At 42.3% G+C, this 16,314-nt stretch overlaps 1 pseudogene; it reads right to left on the minus strand.

The window, feature by feature from the left end:
• Positions 1 to 16,057, minus strand: part of LOC121573825 — a 40,360-nt pseudogene extending 24,303 nt beyond the window's left edge.
• Positions 16,058 to 16,314: the final 257 nt, after the last annotated feature.

Here is a 16,314-nt window from a genome sequence, read left to right on the forward strand (position 1 = left end):
CGTTCTCCACGGCGTCTCCAGACTCTGTCACGTCTGTCACATGTGCTCAGTGTGAACTTGCTTTCATCTGTGAAGAGCACAGGGCGCCAGTGGCGAATTTGCCAATCTTGGTGTTCTCTGGCAAATGCCAAACGTCCTGCACGGTGTTGGGCTGTAAGCACAACCCCCACCTGTGGACGTCGGGCCCTCATACCACCCTCATGGAGTCTGTTTCTGACCGTTTGAGCAGACACATGCACATTTGTGGTCTGCTGGAGGTCATTTTGCAGTGCTCTGGCAGTGCTCCTCCTGCTCCTCCTTGCACAAAGGCGGAGGTAGCGGTCCTGCTGCTGGGTTGTTGCCCTCCTACGGCCTCCTCCACGTCTCCTGATGTACTGGCCTGTCTCCTGGTAGCGCCTCCATGCTCTGGACACTACGCTGACAGACACAGCAAACCTTCTTGCCACAGCTCGCATTGATGTGCCATCCTGGATGAGCTGCACTACCTGAGCCACTTGTGTGGGTTGTAGACTCCGTCTCATGCTACCACTAGAGTGAAAGCACCGCCAGCATTCAAAAGTGACCAAAACATCAGCCAGGAAGCATAGGAACTGAGAAGTGGTCTGTGGTCACCACCTGCAGAACCACTCCTTTATTGGGGGTGTCTTGCTAATTGCCTATAATGTCCACCTGTTGTCTATTCCATTTGCACAACAGCATGTGAAATGTATTGTCAATCAGTGTTGCTTCCTAAGTGGACAGTTTGATTTCACAGAAGTGTGATTGACTTGGAGTTACATTGTGTTGTTTAAGTGTTCCCTTTATTTTTTTGAGCAGTGTATATAGTATGTACAGTGGGGAGAACAAGTATTTGATACACTGCCGATTTTGCAGGTTTTCCTACTTACAAAGTATGTAGAGGTCTGTAATTTGTATCATAGGTACACTTCAACTGTGAGAGACGGAATCTAAAACAAAAATCCAGAAAATCACATTGTATGATTTTTAAGTAATTCATTTGCATTTTATTGCATGACATAAGTATTTGTTACATCAGAAAAGCAGAACTTAATATTTGGTACAGAAACCTTTGTTTGCAATTACAGAGATCATACATTTCCTGTAGGTCTTGACCAGGTTTGCACACAATGCAGCAGGGATTTTGGCCCACTCCTCCATACAGACCTTCTCCAGATCCTTCAGGTTTCGGGGCTGTCGCTGGGCAATACGGACTTTCAGCTCCCTCCAAATACGGTGTAGTGTGTTACTAATGGTTTTCTTTGAGACTGTGGTCCCAGCTCTCTTCAGGTCATTGACCAGGTCCTGCCGTGTAGTTCTGGGCTGATCCCTCACCTTCCTCATGATCATTGATGCCCCACGAGGTGAGATCTTGCATGCAGCCCCAGACCGAGGGTGATTGACCGTCATCTTGAACTTCTTCCATTTTCTAATAATTGCGGCAACAGTTGTTGCCTTCTCACCAAGCTGCTTGCCTATTGTCCTGTAGCCCATCCCAGCCTTGTGCAGGTCTACAATTTTATCCCTGATGTCCTTACACAGCTCTCTGGTCTTGGCCATTTTGGAGAGGTTGGAGTCTGTTTGATTGAGTGTGTGGACAGGTGTCTTTTATACAGGTAACGAGTTCAAACAGGTGCAGTTAATACAGGTAATGAGTGGAGAACAGGAGGGCTTCTAAAAGAAAAACTAACAGGTCTGTGAGAGCCGGAATTCTTACTGGTTAGTAGGTGATCAAATACATATGTCATGCAATAAAATGCAAATTAATTACTTAAAAATCATACAATGTGATTTTCTGGATTTTTGTTTTAGATTCCGTCTCTCACAGTTGAAGTGTACCTATGATAAAAATTACAGACCTCTACATGCTTTGTAAGTAGGAAAACCTGCAAAATCGGCAGTGTATCAAATACTTGTTCTCCCCACTGTATAAGCTGGAAGTAGAGGTCTAAGCGTTGTTTTTCACTAGTTTACTCCAATTAGGGAAGAGGTGGTGGGGTTGGAAAGTAATAAAGGGAAATATATTTAAAAAAAGGATATGAATATACAGTGGGGGAAAAAAGTATTTAGTCAGCCACCAATTGTGCAAGTTCTCCCACTTAAAAAGTTGAGAGAGGCCTGTAATTTTCATCATAGTTACACGTCAACTATGACAGACAAAATGAGAAAATTCTTTCCAGAAAATCACATTGTAGGATTTTTAATGAATTTATTTGCAAATTATGGTGGAAAATAAGTATTTGGTCAATAACAAAGGTTTCTCAATACTTTGTTATATACCCTTTGTTGGCAATGACACAGGTCAAACGTTTTCTGTAAGTCTTCACAAGGTTTTCACACACTGTTGCTGGTATTTTGGCCCATTCCTCCATGCAGATCTCCTCTAGAGCAGTGATGTTTTGGGGCTGTCGCTGAGCAACACGGACTTTCAACTCCCTCCAAAGATTTTCTATGGGGTTGAGATCTGGAGACTGGCTAGGCCACTCCAGGACCTTGAAATGCTTCTTACGAAGCCACTCCTTCGTTGCCCGGGCAGTGTGTTTGGGATCATTGTCATGATGAAAGACCCAGCCACGTTTAATCTTCAATGCCCTTGCTGATGGAAGGTTTTCACTCAAAATCTCACGATACATGGCCCCATTCATTCTTTCCTTTACACGGATCAGTCGTCCTGGTCCCTTTGCAGAAAAACAGCCCCAAAGCATGATGTTTCCACCCCCATGCTTCACAGTAGGTATGGTGTTCTTTGGATGCAACTCAGCATTCTTTGTCCTCCAAACACGACGAGTTGAGTTTTTACCAAAAAATTCTATTTTGGTTTCATCTGACCATATGACATTCTCCCAATCCTCTTCTGGATCATCCAAATGCACTCTAGCAAACTTCAGACAGGCCTGGACATGTACTGGCTTAAGCAGGGGGACACGTCTGGCACTGCAGGATTTGAGTCCCTGGCGGCGTAGTGTGTTACTGATGGTAGGCTTTGTTACTTTGGTCCCAGCTCTCTGCAGGTCATTCACTAGGTCCCCCCGTGTGGTTCTGGGATTTTTGCTCACCGTTCTTGTGATCATTTTGACCCCACGGGGTGAGATCTTGCGTGGAGCCCCAGATCGAGGGAGATTATCAGTGGTCTTGTATGTCTTCCATTTCCTAATAATTGCTCCCACAGTTGATTTCTTCAAACCAAGCTGCTTACCTATTGCAGATTCAGTCTTCCCAGCCTGGTGCTGGTCTACAATTTTGTTTCTGGTGTCCTTTGACAGCTCTTTGGTCTTGGCCATAGTGGAGTTTGGAGTGTGACTGTTTGAGGTTGTGGACAGGTGTCTTTTATACTGATAACAAGTTCAAACAGGTGCCATTAATACAGGTAACGAGTGGAGGACAGAGGAGCCTCTTAAAGAAGAAGTTACAGGTCTGTGAGAGCCAGAAATCTTGCTTGTTTGTAGGTGACCAAATACTTATTTTCCACCATAATTTGCAAATAAATTCATTAAAAATCATACAATGTGATCTTCTGGATTTTTTTTTCCTCAATAAAGACATGAACATTTATAATTGTTTGTGTGTTATTAGTTTAAGCAGACTGTGTTTGTCTATTGTTGTGATTTAGATTAAGATCAGATCATATTATATTACCCATTTCTGCAAAAATCTAGGTAATTCCAAAGGGTTCACATACTTTTTCTTGCCACTGTATCATACACACCCCCCCCCCAAAAAAAATATTCAGACCCCTTTACTTTTTCCACATTTTGTTACGTTACAGCCTTATTCTAAAATTGATTAAATTGTTTTCCCCCCTCATCAATCTACACACAATAACCCATAATGACAAAGCAAAAACAGATTTTTAGAAATTTTTGGTAATTAAAAAAAATATATATATCACATTTACATAAGTATTCAGACCCTTTACTCAGTATTTTGTTGAAACACATTTGGCAGCGATTACAGCATCAAGTCTTCTTGGGTATGACGCTACAAGCTTGGCACACCTGTATTTGGGGAGTTTCTCCCATTGTTCTCTGCAGATCCTCTCAAGCTCTGTCAGGTTGCATGGGGAGCGTTGCTGCACAGCTATTTTCAGGTCTCTCCAGAGATGTTCGATCGGGTTCAAGTCCGGGCTCTGGCTGGGCCACTCAAGGACATTCAGAGACTTGTCCCGAAGCCACTCCTGCGTTGTCTTGGCCGTGTGCTTAGGGTCGTTGTCCTGTTGGAAGGTGAACCTTTTCCCCAGTCTGAGGTCCTGAGCGCTCTGGAGCAAGTTTTCATCAAGAATCTCTCTGTACTTTGCTCTGTTCATCTTTGCCTCGATCCTGACTAGTCTCCCAGTCCCTGCCGCTGAAAAGCATCCCCACAGCATGATGTTGCCCCCACCATGCTTCACCGTAGGGATGGTGCCAGGTTTCTTCCAGACATGACGCTTGGCATTCAGGCCAAAGAGTTCAATCTTGGTTTCATCAGACCAGAGAATCTTGTTTCTCATGGTCTGAGAGTCTTTAGGTGCCTTTTGGCAAACTCCAAGTGGGCTGTCATGTGTATTTTACTGAGGAGTGGCTTCCGTCTGGCCACTCTACCATAAAGGCCTGATTGGTGGAGTGCTGCAGAGATGGTTGTCCTTCTGGAAGGTTCTCCCATCTCCACAGAGGAACTCTGGAGCTCTGTCAGAGTGACCATCAGGTTCTTGGTCACCTCCCTGACTAAGGCCCTTCTCCCCCGATTGCTCAGTTTGGCTGGGCGGCCAGCTCTAGGAAGAGTCTTGGTGGTTCCAAACATTTTCCATTTAAGAATGATGGAGGCCACTGTGTTCTTGGGGACCTTCAATGCTGCAGACATTTTTTGGTACCCTTCCCCAGATCTGTGCCTCGACACAATCCTGTCTCGGAGCTCTACAGACAATTCCTTCGACCTCATGGCTTGGTTTTTGCTCTGACATGCACTGTCAACTGTGGGACCTTATATAGACAGGTTTGTGCCTTTCCAAATCATGTCCAATCAATTTAATTTACCACAAGTGGACTCCAATCAAGTTGTAGAAACATCTCCAGGATGATCAATGGAAACAGGATGCACCTGAGCTCAATTTCGAGTCTCATAGCAAATGGGCTGAATACCTACGTAAAAATAAGGTATTAAATTTTTTATTTTTTTTAATTGCTAAACAAAATTCTAATACCTGTTTTCGCTTTGTCATTATGGGGTATTGTGTGTAGATTGCTGAGGATTTTCATTTATTTAATCAATTTTAGAATAAGGCTGCAACATAACAAAATGTGGAAAAAGTCAAGGGGTCTGAATACTTTCCAAATGCACTGTATACCCTGGCCCGCCAACGTACAGTATAGGTCCAGAGTCAGCCCAAACCCTAGGCCTGTACACCACCCACCCAGGACAGGACAGAAAACAACCCTACCAGCCTGGAACAAGAAAAAAATAGATGCTTCACTGTCTCCTCCTCCCCACAGAATCCTCCACTGTAGATCAGCAGAGAGAGAGAGAGAGAGAGAGAGAGAGAGAGAGAGAGAGAGAGAGAGAGAGAGAGAGAGAGAGAGAGAGAGAGAGAGAGAGAGAGAGAGAGAGAGAGAGAGAGAGAGAGAGAGAGAGAGAGAGAGAGAGAGAGAGAGAGGCTGTACTCACCCCTGTATCTTAGCCATGCGGTGCAGCTCCATGTCATCACTGCCTCTGAAGCCCTTAGCGAACGGGTTGTTCTCTATCTTCAGCTGAGTGATCTGACAGGGACACAACATACTGCCTTAGATCACGAAACACCCTGCCCAGTCCTGTGTTTTACTGTATCCTACTGATCCATAAGAAATGTTGAATCTGGACCTGAACAGGGGTGGATTTGGGGATTCTGGAACGTAACATGGACATTTCACAGAACCTGACCACATTCTTAGAAAAAAAGGTGCTATCTAGAACCTAAAACGGTTCTTTGGCTATCCCCATAGGAGAACCCTTTGAATAACCTTTTGTGGTTCCTGGTAAGACCACAGAGGGTTCTACATGGAACCCAAAAGGGTTCTATCTGGAACCCAAAAGGTTTCTACCTGGAACCAGAAAGTGTACTCCTATGGGGACAGCTGAAGAACCCTTTTGGAACCCTTTTTTCTAAGAGTGCATGTTCTGACATAATACATTTTTTTACCAGCAGAAGATCCCAGTGTAAACTGTTTCCCTAAATACATCAAGCCAAATATACTGGTTCTTGGAACATTTGGGTTGAAAAATATTTATTTTCACTGTCAACGTCACGGTGGGGTTGGTTTGTGTTTTTCTTCTTAGGCACGGGGATGTGTTTATCACAGTACACGTGGGCTTTCACTATGGAGCTATAATTAATGTTGTATTGCAGAAATGTTGAAATTAAACGCATACATTGAATTTGTATTTCATGTCTTTGTGTGTGTGTGTGTGTGTGTGTGTGTGTGTGTGTGTGTGTGTGTGTGTGTGTGTGTGTGTGTGTGTGTGTGTGTGTGTGTGTGTGTGTGTGTGTGTGTGTGTGTGAGAGCGAGAGAGAGATGCAAAAATATCCTCTGTGTACAATGTAAAACACCAAATAATGCATGCAGAGCAGAATTAGGCCGATACCTGCTAATGATCAAAATCCAGAAAAGAGACGTTAAATTCTACAACCACCAAAATTGAAGCGATTCCCAAACCTTCCATAACAAAGCCATCACCTACAGAGAAATGAACCTGGAGAAGAGCCCCCTAAGCAACCTGGTCCTGGTGCTCTGTTCACAAACACAAACAGACCCCACAGAGCCCCAGGACAGCAACACAATTAGACCCAACCAAATCATGAGAAAACTACAAGATAATTACTTGACACATTGGAAAAATTTGACAAAAAAAACAGAGCAAACTAGAATGCTATTTGGCCCTAAACAGAGAGTACACAGTGGCAGAATACCTGACCACTGTGACTGACCCAAAATTAAGGAAATCTTTGACTATATACAGACTCATAGCATAGCCTTGCTATTGAGGCAGACCTGGCAGACCTGGCTCTCAAGAGAAGACAGGCTATGTGCACACTGCCCACAAAATGAGGTGGAAACTGAGCTGCACTTCCTAACTTCCTGCCAAATGTATGACCATATTAGAGACACATATTTCCCTCAGATTACACAGACCCGCAAAGAATTTTAAAACAAATCAAATGTTGATAAACTCCCATACCTATAGGGTGAAATACCACAGTGTGCCATCACAGCAGCAAGATTTGTGACCTGTTGCCACAAGAAAAGGGCAACCAGTGAAGAACAAACACCAGAGAAGAACTATGTGTGTGAGAGGGATTGCTCTCTGGTGCTGGAACCATAACAGATATGATCAAAGAAAGGAACAGGTCAGATCTGAACATGTTGAATTGAGAACAGTGACCCTGGGGAATAATGCACTGATTCACATGGCTAAACATATATACCCATAAGACAACTCTGGCCTGCTTTGGCAACTCGTTTAAATAATCTGCACAACAGGACCTGGATTATTTTATTTAATCTATGACAAAATAATCCAGAAATATCTGATAAAATAAGATGAACAAAAATGTGACTTTTTGAAGGAAAATAAATAATAATTACTTTGTGTTCTGTGTTTCAGTACCTTGTGGTTCTGGTATGATGTCACGGCGATGAAGGCGGTCTCTGAGAACATGTGCGTGCAGAAGGCGGTGTTCTTGGAACCAAACCCATTGTGTTCATCTGCTTTGACGATGTGGAGGCGGGGTTGGTATTTATGCATTGAGTTTAATATGATCTGCAATACAGCAAAAACAGAGACATACAGTAAACAGTAAAACATTGAATGCTCTAGCACCATCCCACTTGTAGAATGATATTCAATAGGCCTATCTACAAAATTGCCCTTCTGTCTACTCTGGACCCATGCTAAATTGTTATTTTCCTTATCTGTCTCTTTATGTACCAATGTACTGTGTGTATCTTTGTTGTGTCAGTGACTGTGCTCCCTCTCTAGTGTCTGTGTGTGTGTGTGTGTGTGTGTGTGTGTGTGTGTGTGTGTGTGTGTGTGTGTGTGTGTGTGTGTGTGTGTGTGTGTGTGTGTGTGTGTGTGTGTGTGTGTGTGTGTGTGTGTGTGTGTGTATGTATTATTTGAGAGGCCTAATCCTAATTGATGTGACGGTCCCACCAGGCATGGGTATGAGGCATGAGCTAATGGCCCTTAACGTCATTAACATCATAATTGTGGTTACCACTATTTTAGCAGTGCCACAGCAGACAGCAGCGATATCCATCCTCACATACACACACACACACACTCACACACACACACACATAGGTAGAGAGAGGTAAAGGACTGACGTGTCCAAAGGGGTCCAGGTGGTTGTTAGTGAGTTTGAGTTTCTGGAAGGAGACAAGCTGGCGTGTCCAGTGGCTTCCAGTAGCTGGAGAGTCAGGGTGGACGTACAACCTCCCTGGCATGGCCGGCTCCGCCTTCCCCGAAACAGACCTGACACACACACACGCACACTGAATTCACACGTTGACAACTCAACCAAATATCAATCACAATTGGACGCTGATGTGAGTGTCAGATGGCCTTGGTTTGACCCAGCCCTGCCCTTTTCTGCCACCCCTTGTACTGTGTGTCTCTCTCTCTCTCTCTCTCACACGGTCTGACCCGGCCATGCTTTATACTGGTCCTCTACTGTCACACTGGGACAGGAAACACACAGATCTGACATGCCACAATGGCTGGCTGTATCTATTATTATCTATTATTTTTATTAGACCAACATCCTCCTCACATTTAAACTGCTTTCAGTATGAAGAGAGACACAGTTGGCCCCCATCAGTTACATCAGGATATGTTAATACCAATACAGGTGTTAATGAGAGCGATGGATGACGTACAGGCAAATCACAGCTATGTGAGCATGAAACATGTTTCCAAAAACAATTGTCCTTGTAGGACAATAAACTAATCTGATCTATTTCAAAACAGACAAAATGTTCTGGTTCATATTAAATACAATAGGACAGGGAACTGACGGAGCACCGCTGATATTTACAAACAAATAACCTCCCTTAGAGATCTACCCACACAAAACAGTGTTCACATTAAACATTAACATAGTTCCTTGTCCTAAACATCACTGAAAATGGGCCATCTGCCTCCCATTGGGCCAGTGGGATCAGCTGAATGAATCGTCCTTTAGGGTGCCACAGGGCATCATCACATGACCAGGGAGAGGATGACAGACTCACGCAGCACAAGAGGGTTTAGAGCTCCCCTGCAGCCTCGTGCTGGTGCGGACCTCAGTGAGACCCGGCATTTAATCTGCCCGCCATATGAACCCATGGTGCTGAGACTGAACCGGCGGTCAGGGACAAGGGGTGGGGCGCGCAGCCAGCAGGCACACACAGGGAACTAGGCCACAGGGCACAGGGCACGGGGTAGGACTGGGACATGACTGCAGCGTTTTAGTAGGGCTATACATCCACGGCTCTGCTCTGCGTTATGTTTCTCTCTCTATGATGTTGTTAAAATACAGTATATAGCATTGTATCATGGGCGGCAGGTAGCCTAGCGGTTAAGAACGATGGGCCAGTAAGCGAAAGGTTGCTGGTTTGAATCCCAGAGCTGACTAGGTGAAATCTGTCGATGTTCCCTTGAGCAAGGCACTTAATCCTAATTGCTCCTGTAAATCGCTCTGGATAAGAGCATCTGCTAAATGACTAAAACATCAAATGTAAATGTAATTCTTATCAGCATAGTCTTATTGGTATAAGTCTAGCTCTTGGTTTTCTGATACTTTGAAGCTTGAAACCTGACTATGGGTTATTGAGTGTGTTGAGTCAATTGTAGGCTACTATGCCCATTTCAAGTATTTATTTCAGAATCTAAGGTAGCTGTGTATATGCCTTGTGACATACCCTCCTTTAAGCCAAGGCATTAGCAGGTCAACACTATAACAATAATGTATCCCTACATAAAAAATAAAAAAACATCACATTACATTTAAAACAAACAATTCACATCACATACCACAGGCTATTTAAATATGCAAAGATGTGATATGAAGCTTGCCATTTATTATCAGCGAACTTGTAGCGGTGCTCATCTGCTGGCACGATATCCATGAGGAGGATGTACTTGCTTTTAGGGTTGAGGCCCGTCACCTTCACCTTGTAGCAGGGGAACATCCGCCTGGCGAGAAAGGAACCCCACAGACAGTAAGGAACATAGCCAAAAAATTGGAATATCATTAGGCCTATCACTGAGGCATAGCAAACATTGTTGCAGTTGTGAGCAAAAACCTAAACAAAACATACTTGTGATAATTGTAGGCTAAATAAAAATGTCAGGCTACAAACATTCATCACAAAAATGTGACTAAATATTTTAAGGTTTAACAGGTCTATAGGCCTAGTAGATGAGTTTTTATATTTTCCTAAATGCTCCTTGGTAATTAACGGAAGTTAAAATATATATATATATAGCCTAAGCCAACGTAAAAAGATAGAAAAAAAACGTGTTTGCAAGTTTATAGGGACACGATTTTTCATTCTCACCTAATGCAAAAATACATTCAGCAAAGAATATGCTACATTTACTTTTTGAAGATAAAAATGAAGAGTTCAACATAGGCTATTTTACCTTCCCGCCTTAGTGATGATCATCTCCGTTCCGACCTCGTGGAATTTATCCCACAGCTCCCGCTCTTGCGTGTACACTTTTATTCCATCCATCCCCTGAAAATAGAGAGAACAGAGGAGATAATAAATATATTAAACAATTAAACCAAAGACCCACTCCCTCCGCCATGAATATCCTACCGATAGGCCTACACAAACTTGTTCTTTGAACATTGTAAAAACAATAAATAAATACAAACAAAAAAATATGTAGGCCTATACAGCCTGGCCATTTATATTGTATTTGATCTTAATGAGACTAGGTCGTATTATTGGAACAGGTTGATTAAAATGACAATACTTTACATTAATAACAATAACTATTGTAAGCCTATTTATTAGATGCTGCATAGGCCTACACTGTTTAACAGGCTACTGAAGGTTTCAAATGTATCACTCAAGCACGATATTTTTACTAACGCAGTTTGACACAGATTTGACCAGAGAGAAGCAGTCAGTCAGTCAGTCAGTGTTGCTCTGGGCATGTTCTAGGTAACCAACCGACAGTTTAGAAACCAAATCTAGGTCATATTCAGCTCCTGCATTCCTATAAAACTGATTGTTTGTTTCTGCTTTGACATGACATGGACTCCTACTTAGCTGACTTTAGTTATTATATTGGGGAAATTAGCTAATCGTCTAAATTAGTGGCCTAGGCCTATATTATTCAGGGGAAAAAATAATTTATATCCGATATGCTACACTACCGTAGATTATTAGCCTAATAATGACATTATTCTCAATAATAATTTTTCCATATCACTTAAGGAGAGAAAATCATGCAATTACGGTGCATACATAAATCGTGATCACCCACAATTTAAAAATAAATGGAAGTGCATCATTTTTATGTTTTTAACAATTAAACACACACACACACGGGAAATTACCTGATGTGTGCACGTGGTCTGCGGTGAAGGTGGCGAGCTCAGGGAGCGAGTGTGATTCTCCGGTTTGTTCTCATTCGGTGAGTCCGTGTCGGTGTCCACGCGCTCTGGGATGGCGTTAGCCATGACACTGCCTGATACCGACGAACACACTGACGGGATAGACACAACACACACACACTATTATCTGATAGGCTAATAATAAAGTATTGACTGATAATATGCCTATTAGACCTACTGCATAGGCTATAATTCCATATTCCATTAGGCTAATAGCCAAAGGACGATAGGCCTATATGAATGCTGTATTTTCAGAATCATCGGCCTAGGCCTACACTGTACACTGTGTGTAGAAAACATTAAGAACACCTTCCTAATGTTAAGTCAAACCTCAGAACAGCCTCAATTCGTCGGGGCATGGACTCTACAAGGTGTCGAAAGCGTTCCGCAGGGATGCGGGCCCATGTTGACTCCAATGCTTCCCACAGTTGTGTCAAGTTGGCTGGATGTCCTTCGGGTGGTGGACCGTTCTTAATACACACGGGAAACTGTTGAGCGTGAAAAACCCAGCAGCGTTGAAGTTCTTGATACAACCGGTAGCACCTACTACCATACCCCGTTCAAAGGCACTTAAATATTTTGTTTGCCCATTCACCCTCTGAATGGCACACACACAATCCATTTCTCCATTGTCTCAAGGCTTAAAAATCCTTCTTTAACCTGTCTCCCCCCCTTCATCTACGCTGAAGTGGACTTAACAAGTGACATAAATAAGGGATTATAGCTTTCACCTAGATTCACCTGGTCAGTCAGTCTATGTCACGGAAAGAGAATGTGTTCTTAATGTTTTGTACACTCAGTGTATATCCGGATTCAATTATAAGCTTAGTCTATCATCCAAATGAAAAGCGTTCACTAAAGTGTGCATTATAGGCTACATTGAAACGTTACAAAATAAAGCAAATATGATCTCCACTAATATATGAATATGTTGATTGTAGAGCTGATACTATTGACTTGAATTCAATGTACACCTCAGTCTCATTTCACAGAAAATATGACAAAATAATGATGCAATTCAAACTAAAACTATATTACCAAATAATCTGGGTTACGACTTTTAAAACACGTCAAGAAATATGCTAATGCACAAATTGTCTAGATAATCAAATGAAACAAATTAAGAAATAAAATATCAGTAGGCTAAGGCTTTGTGACAAACTTCAATTATGCTACATTGAAAATAATATCATGATTATGTCACATGGTGTGCATATTAACAACGTAATAATAACAATAATAATAATAATAATAATAATAATAACAACAACAAAAACAATCATCACCATCGTCATCATAATCATAATCTAATAACACTCTAATAATTAATAATGTAGCTTAGGCATACATGAATTTAGGCCTATAAATAATGTATCAATAATAACCTAAGAATAACAATATTTTAGGCTACTAGTAATCAGATATGCTATTAGTAAGCTAGACGATGATATGATGCTATAAGCTGTGAAAGATCAGGGCCCACTGGTAAAATAAATAAACAATGTTTTCAATAAATTATTGACTATAACATTTCTAGTGACACTAAAAACTCTATTCAATCTGTAAAACTGACGCGTTACAGATTCCGCTGTAAAGGTAATTTCCGATTGAGCCGAAATATGCAGCGTTTACCGTGAATGCGGTCTCCGCTAAAGCAGGAACATTGCCTTTAAATTTCAATCACGCTGTAAAGCTGAATTTACGCGATGAGATTGAATAGAGCCCAAAATCTAAACAGTGTTTCTAGACGACCGATGAGAGGTCCAGTTTGATTTATTGTAGGTAAAATCCCAGACTGCACATGAATCTCTCTCACTAAACAGCACCGGGTTCAAATACATAGCCTACGTGTGGTAGCCTACTTATTTTTCTGTGTATTTGAGTATTTTCAAATAACGTGGCCAAATCAGCTACTTCTATTTGAAGTGGTCTATTTGATAGTATTTTCAAACAACTTCCTATAAATAGCTGAAACTATTTTCAAATACTTGTTTCCAAAAATACATTATTTCAAATACCTATAGGACCAAACAGACCTGGGATCAAATGTATAGAGTATTTAAATATTTGTATTTAAAATTACACTTTGTGTATTTAAGTATTTTCACATGCCAATATTTTATTTTCAAATAAAAAATATCCAAATACTTAGCCTACTTCGAAATGTCTTTTAAGTAATGGAAATCCCTACCCTAAATAGTATTTGAACCCAGGTCTGCACTATACATCAACTCTGGACGTCATGGAGCCCGCGATCTAAAGCCAAGCCGCTGAGACTAAACAACACATTCAGCCGCACACATTCATACTCAAACACTCCTCACTCTTTGGGTGTAGGCCGCCTACCTCATGCGCTGTTCTGTTTCGTCCCTGGAGACCACAGTTCAACGGTCATCCTGGTGTGTGTGTGTGTGTTAAATCAGTGTCCTGAGTCGCTGTGTCACCTATATTCCGAAATTCCCACGGGCCCAGACCCATGCACATAAGTAACCGAATTAATTAGAACACTCCGTGAGCAGACCTCCGTCAGTAACGCATAATACCGTGAATTTCCCACTGGACGAAGGTTATACACGTCTTAGTATTTTAAAACTGGATTGTAGCCTATGTCTGGACAAACTTTCCTCCACTCTGACTCTGACCGTTGTCGCAGCAGCCTGGTAGACCCTCAAGAGACCCCCGGCTCTCTCTCTCTCTCTCTCTCTCTCTCTCTCTCTCTCTCTCTCTCTTCTCTCTCTCTCTCTCCTCTCTCTCTCTCTCTCTCTCTCTCTCTCTCTCTCTCTCTTCTCTCTCTCTCTCTCTCTCTCCCCCCCCCCCCCCCCCCCCTCTCTCCCTCTCTCTCTCTCTCTCCTCTCTCTCTCTCTCTCTCTCTCTCTCTCTCTCTCTCTCTCTCTCTCTCTCTCTCTCTCTCTCTCTCTCTCTCTCTCTCTCTCTCTCTCTCTCTCTCTCTCTCTCTCTCTCTCTCTCTCTCTCTCTCTCTCTCTCTCTCTCTCTCTGCAGCGGAGCTCTCAGTTTGTCCCTGAAATCAGCAATGATCAGTTTCAAGGAATTCCCTTCGTTTTTCAGCCCCACCCCCATCATACAGTCGCGTCATAGCCTATACTACCCCCCCTCCTCTCGCTTTCCCAATCTCTTCCCATATTTAGGATGCCCTAAATATCAGGGGACAACTCGATCAATGTAGGCCTATCACAATCATCCATTTATCAGTCACTGAAAGAATGGATCATAAGATCTCTCTCTCTCTCACACACACACACACACACACAAAGAGAGAGAGAGAGAACAAAATATGTAAATAGGGGGTCGTCGTTTTATGAGGATTTGGTTTGGTTTAAAGAGCATGAAAGTAGGCTACCTAATCCCTATTGAAGAGAGGAGCAACAATAAATAAATACATTAATGCATTATCTCAGAATATAAATAACCTATTAGGCTAAGTTATAGCTAGGCTAGCCTATACATGTATATTATCTCATAGGCTACCAATTTGGTGCAGTGCGCGCACGTCTGTCTGGATTACTGACAATCGAGATAATCAACTGGTTGCGCGCATTACCGTGCAGCTCTCGACCAGAGTCAACCGGAGTTGAAAGTTGAAGGGGTCAGCGCGAGGTAAACTGGCGCTCGTTTGGACTCGGCTCTCTCCGTTTGGAAATGAACTTGACCCTGATTTCCATTAAATAATGAATCCGCAATCACACACACTGAAATAGTATAGGCAGGGCTACATTGCAGAGGTAGTCTATTATAATAGCCAAATTGTGTGAAATTATAGACCTACCCATTATGCATTTGTGTAAGAAATTGGCATTGTGTAGGCCTAAATATTTATAGCATATAGAATATTTTATGTGCTTTTCTCACATTTTCTTGGCTTCGACTCATAGGCTACCGATAATGACTTCATATCCTTGACATTCTTCTTTGATATTTGTTCATGTTCTTCAAAACGGTCATTTGTGAAGGTAATAAACTCGTTATTTCAAGATTCTCACCAGAATTTGGGCTGTAACGCATGCAGTGTCCCGCGCGATCCAACGCGCAAGTTTCCCTTCAACCCAACAATTATTTTCTGAAATAATAGCCAAGCAGATCATTTAATAATAGTCCTATATTAATATTCTTATATTATATGCTTTAATAAATATATGCTAAGTAGGATAGATCTCTATTTTTATCACAAATAAAAAGACAAACAACTATAGCCTGTAGGTCATGCACCTCTCCAAAACAGACCAGGTTATTTAAACAATTGTTGTGTCTTACCGTGTTCAGATGTCAGTTCAGCGCTGGGACATTGATGGTCTATTCGGTCTGTAGCCTACTAGTCTGTCAACAGTCCTCGACGGTCTCATATGAAGCAGTCCATACGTCTGTGCGTTGGGGAATTCACATAGAGAATGTGCTGTCATGGAGTGACATTGGGATTGTGGCTGTTGTGGCGTGGAGATGGTGTGTGTTGTGTTGGGGGGGGATGCTCTAATAACGGTTTCCGTCGCCACGTACACCACACACGTCACCGCGCTCACACGATTGACCCCCGCGGACCCGCACGGTTTGGTTACACTGTTAATGATCACAGAGATAGGCCTATAGAGTCAATGTTGACTCTATAGTAGACATTAGGCCTAGTCTACTGCTACCAATCTGTGGTGTTATAAGCATTTCAACTGCCAGATAAATTAATGATGGACAAATAT

Source organism: Coregonus clupeaformis, chromosome 18, assembly GCF_020615455.1.
Source record: "Coregonus clupeaformis isolate EN_2021a chromosome 18, ASM2061545v1, whole genome shotgun sequence".
NCBI lineage: Eukaryota > Metazoa > Chordata > Actinopteri > Salmoniformes > Salmonidae > Coregonus > Coregonus clupeaformis.